We start from the raw sequence: 5,925 nt of genomic DNA, 5'->3' as shown, positions 1-5,925 counted from the left end.
AATCACTAGGCTCTGTGTCTGGAACATGTAGACGTAAAAATTTAATCAATCTAGTTAAAGATGGAATCTTCCCCCAGTCTTCTGCCAGTCTTATTTGATTGGTTTAAATCAACATCATTATTCAAGTCTAGCAGCATTCAGGCTGCCTGCCCCTGTCTCTCACTCTCAGGAAAGCTGTGGTCTCCTATACATTGCCCGGCAGTCCTTACCAATGCTCAGCATTGCTATTTGTGGTTTTTACTCTGCCATTAAAGGCAGTTCCAAGATCCCCTGAATCCCCAAATCCACTATCTCAATGTTACTTGGGAACCCAATCTCACCATACCATTGCCCATTATTGTGTAACTAAAGACAGTCGCTCTCCTGCTTTTCTAGTGTGCTAAGATAGTGCCTACAGTCTTACTAATAAGTATTTATTCATAATAGGAAAGTGTGCTGGATAGCTTTAGTTGTCAACTTAACACACCTGGGAAGAGGGAGCTTCAATTGGGGAACTGCCTCTGTTGGACTGGCCATGTCTGTGGGGTATAATCTTGATTTTTGGGTGATGCGGGAGGTCCCAGCCCAGTATAATGGTTGCCACCCCTGGGCACCTTGTTCAGTATTGTATAAAAAAGCAGACTGAGCATGGGCCATGGAAGCAAGCCAGTAAGCAGCATTCTTCCATGGTCTGTGCCTCCATGGCCCGTGCTTCAGCTCTTGTCTCCCGGTTCCTGCCCTGACTTCGTACCTTGGGCTCCCTGGTGAACTGTGACCTTGAAGACATTAAGTCAAATAAACCCTTTGCTCCCCAAGTTGGTATTGGTCAGAGTGTTTTGTCACAGCAATGGAGAAACAAACTAGAGCAAAAAGCTAAGCAGATTGTTAGTTCTCAAGTCTGATACAGTGATTTTTATTAAAGTGCCCCATCCCCTGACCCCACTATTTTCTCAGTATTAGGTATTTATTGGTCATCTTATGAACTTTGACTTCAGGAAATCATGGCCAAAAATGGTCATATGCCCTTAAAGTATTGAATGCCAAATCACAGTTGAAAGTATCTTGTGAATAAGTTTTTCTATAGTCCACTGAGTCTATTCCAGTTTCTGCCATGTAATACTGACTCCCCCATATAGATCTGTTCCCCAGCATTGCTGAGGAAGTGTTACTTCACTATGTGAGTGATTTCCATTGTTAACAAGAGTTGTGCCTTCTTACTTGGCTTCATTGAGAGCCTAGAATTGACATTGAATGCCAGACTGAAGGCAACAGAGCTTGCTTGCAAAAATGTTAACATGAACTAGTACATTTTGTAAGTTGCTGTCCAAAGTTTTCTGCCTTCTGAGACTTTCTGTCAGTTGATTTCTCAAGCCTTCTTTTTTTAAAAAAAAATTTGAGATTTCAACATAGTTAACAATAAAAAAGTTATTTTTAAAGGAACCTTGCTCTACAATCCTTACATTTTCCGTTGCTTTCATGCAGTTGATAAATTCATCTATTTGACATCACTGTACTATACCTTCAATATATGCTTTATGCCAATTAATCTTAGTTATTGTAATATCATAATCAGAATATTTTGTTACTTGTTACAGTCTGAATAAAGTTTGAAATGTCCCCTAAGAGTTCGTATGCTGCAAATAGCACCCTTATTGTGCCAAGATTGGGAGCTGAAGGACCTTTAAGAGCCATAATTTAATGGGAGATCATGGGAGATGCTGCCTTCTGTGTGGAATAAGGAAAATCTCAGGGGGCACCAAGCTATGTCTCATTGTAGAGTTGTTTAAAGAAAAAAATAGTGTGACACTGACCCATCACTTGCTCTGTGGATCCCTGTCTTCTTATATGACTTTGGCCTTGCTCATGCTCCCATAATTGGGATGCCATTTTCTGTGAGGTCCACCAGAGATGAGAACATGCTGACACTATGCCTGTGAACTTTGAAAGCTATGAATATATAAGCCTAGATCAGGTGTTTAACTAGAGTAATAAAAAGAAGACTGATACAGAAAATTGGTACCTAAGAGTATTGTTGTTTCTGTAACTATGCCTTAAAATATAAAAGTGTCATGGAATTGAGTTGTGGCAAACGTCTGAAGAGTTTGGAGATGCAGTAGGCTTGGAAAGTATGGAATGTTACAGGTAGAATCTTAGAAAATTCTGATTGTAACTCAGGCAAGGTGAGTAGGGAATTTGCCTCAGATGTAACTGAAGATTTTACTGTTAATTGTGGAAAAAGCTGTGAATGTAACACTATTACAAGAACTTAGATGTATTATATATTATGCTTGTGCTGCAGAGCTTCATAGAAAAAATGGCAGAAAATCTCTGCCACATATATATCTGAAAGAATATTAACATCTTGAATTTGTAAAAAGCTAAAAAAAACCTGAAAATAAAACAAATAGCCCTATCAATAAATGGGCTAATAAAATAAAGAGATATTTCACAATAAACACAAAAAACTATTCAACCTCATTAGCCATTAGAGAAATGCAAATCTAAACAATAATGAGATTCCTTCTTCCTCCCATTAGAATGTCACTCATAAGGTAAACAAATGGCAAATGTTGATGTGGATGTGAGCAAAAGCAACAAGTACTTATCTACTGCTGGTGGGAATACAAATTACTGCAATCACTATTGAAAAAAATATGGTGATTATATTAGTTACTTTTCTAGTTACTTTACCAAGGCCACTTATAAAAGGAAGATTCGATTTGGGTTTACAGTTTTAAAGGATTAAGAGATCATAGCAGGGAGGCATGGCGATGGAGGTATCTAGAGCAGAAAGCTCAGTGCTCGCATCTTCAAGCATATGTAGGAAGCAAAGAAAGAAAAATTGGAAATGTACAAGACAATATACTCTCAAAGTCCAGCCCATGTAAAGTGCTTCCTCCAGCAGGGCCGTACCCTCTCAACCTTCTAAAACCATCAACTCAGGTCAAATATTCAAATACTTGGAGCCTATAGGGCCTCTTATAAATAAATATTTTAATAATTATCAATGATAAATATTTTATAATACCCTAATAAATATTTTATTATTTTTATTTATATGAGTGTATTGCCTCCATGTATGTAAGCACGCTCATATTGTGCAGTGCCCATGGAAGTCAGAAGAAGGTGTCAGATCCCCTTGGAACTGGAGTTTCAGATGGTTGTTAGCCACCATGTGCATGCTGGGAATTGCCCATAAAAATTTAAAGATAATTTTTTTGAGGCAGGTTTCTCTGTAGCCCCAGCTGGCCTAAAGTTGTTATGTAGACAGGCTTACCTGTATCTCACAGAGATCTTCCTGCCTCTGCATCTCAAGGATGAAAGGTTATTTACCACCACACCTGGCTGATAAAAATGTTCTTAAAGGGATACCTAAAACTGAGTGAAAAGGAATTCTAGGTAAATGTAATTGGAAAGATAAATTTAAAAACAACAAAGAACTCAGATGTGCACATAGGCACTACTGACCATCTTTAATCAAATTTACAATGAGACTTGGTGGGAACATGAAACAGCAGAAAAATCTGGGAAACTTGTTTAACTGTGGAAGGCACAGGGAAGCTCACAGAGGAGAGGCTGAGCTACCTGCCTCTAGCTAAAGAGATTGACACTAACTTTTATTTTACACTATTCTTTCCCATCGTAAGACTTCAGAGTACTGTGTGATTGCCTTCAGAAACAAATTGCTAATGAACAACTGGATTAGATAGGTTAAAGCAAAAGCTCTGCAAAGTATATCAAAAGGTGAATGATAATAAAATTACAATCTTAAAATGGAAAGGGGAAAAGACTAAAGACTTCTTTGCATCAATGTGATCTGTTGTACACAGCACTGATTCAAGATTCTTTCAAGGGAAATGAAAAAGTCTCTGAAAGGAAGTTGCTATTTTACCTTCACTTAAGATGCCCAGCACAGATATCATCCGTTCATTTAGGTAGTCATTCTGAGCCAATAAATCATCTCAGGTGCTATAGATTATGTTCTTTATTTAGGGAATTCTAGAAATTGCTCTATCATTAGGGTAAAGAAATCTGTCAACTTTGAGTGCTAACTATAATCTGAGAACCATTCTTTAAAACCCTTACTATAATGAAATAATGTTTGAAGGGATGACTATGCTTAACCTGATATAAACATTGCAAATGCATACATGTACCAAAACATCACTTGATAATCTGTGAGAGACAGGCTTGAGCCTAGGGTGAAAGTCTTATTGACAGCCATACAGCAGGCCTGAGGCAACAGCCCAACCGCTGGAGCCACAAGGAACGCCTTGTGACATTTGCTCCCATTGGCAGATCATGAGACTGATGCCTAGAGGTTGCCAATCCCTAGTCACCAACCACCCTTGGAATTCCAAATTGCAACACTTAGATATTGCAACAGTCAGGGTCACGTGGTTTCCAGGAATCCAGGCTCTGTAATCTGAAACCCAGTGTGCTAATGAGGCATCCTACCTGCTATTCTGTGATAGGACGTTAAGTCTGTTATGCTAATAAGGTATCCTACTTGCTGCTCTGTGATTGGACCACTGCCCCTATATAAGCTTGTGCCTTCCTGCAATAAAGCAGACCTGTGTCACTGAACCTGGTCTCTTGTGTCTGAACGCAGTTCAGCTGACAGTCTCCTCACCAGCCCTGAGGTCTGGGACCGGGCGGAAGCAGCAATGACAGGAGGCAGCACAGGGCAAGCAGCAGAGCTGCCTCAGCACCTGGCGAGCAGAGGAGCAGCCTCGATGCCCGTGAGAACAAAGGAATGGCACCCGCAAGAATGAAGGAGCGACCGCCGCTTGCAGTGACCACAATAATCTATAACATGAACAATTTGTGTATTTCTACATATTAATTGAAAATAAGCTTACCTCACATCCTCAAAAACGTGTTGATTTTTAAATTTTAAGTACTTCAGGAGTGGAAAGACCTACTAGTTTGTCTTAAATGAGAGCTTTCTTTTCAGCAAATCCCAAATGAAGTGGAGTACTTGATGTACCCGTAGACCCAGAAGATCTGCTCATCTGGACCAGATGTGAATACAGAAAAGTAATATGCAACAGAGAATCAGCCCAGGGACTGTTCCTGTCCTCTTAGAGCCATGAGCACTGGGTTTGTAGCTGACTGCCTGGACCAATGTCCGTAGAGTGCATTCATGAATCTAATGACTGAGCCATCCAATAGGAAGGTTAAGATAAATCACTGTGGTTTTAATTTGCTCAGTGATCAATGATGTTGAATACTGTTTTCTGTGATTTTTCTTTATCATATTGCTTCTTCAAAGAAATAACATTTTATAGTCTTTTTCAGTAGTATTTTTACGTAATAATATGTATAGAGAGACATAAATGTATTCTATTTTCCTGTCCTTTATCAGACAAGTGGTTGGCAAATATTTTCTCCTACTCTCTAGCTTTTCATCCTGTTGGCAGGATACTTTTTCACTGTAAAATGTTTCAATTTGGAAAAGTTCAATTAATCACATTCCTTTATATGAATGTTGCTTTTGAATGACAAGTCTAATAAGTTTAATAACAGTTTTCTTTCACATATTAGTTTGCTTTCTATTGCTGTGATAAAACACTGGCAAAAAAACAAATTGGGGAGGAAAGGGTTATTTTGGCCTATAGCACACAGTTTATCATCAAAGGAAACCAAGGCAGGAACTTGGAGGCACGAACCCGAGGCAGAGACATGGAGGAACGCTGCTTACTGGCTTGCTTCAGGTGGCTTGCACATCTACATTTCTTATAAAGACCAGAACCACCTGCCCAGGGATGACTCTTCCAGTAGTGGGTTGGGCCTGCTTATGTCAACCAGAAATCAAGAAAATTCCCCATGGATGTGCCCACAAACACGAAATACTGAATTGAGTTTCCTTCTTCCCAGATGTCTCAAAAACTAACCAGCACACGCTTTTTAATGTATTATATCTTACAATCAATTCTGTGGCCC

This window comes from Nannospalax galili, unplaced genomic scaffold, assembly GCF_000622305.1.
Source record: "Nannospalax galili isolate Female #2095 unplaced genomic scaffold, S.galili_v1.0 scaffold87, whole genome shotgun sequence".
NCBI classification, from domain to species: domain Eukaryota; kingdom Metazoa; phylum Chordata; class Mammalia; order Rodentia; family Spalacidae; genus Nannospalax; species Nannospalax galili.
Note: the sequence above shows the minus strand (reverse complement) of the source record.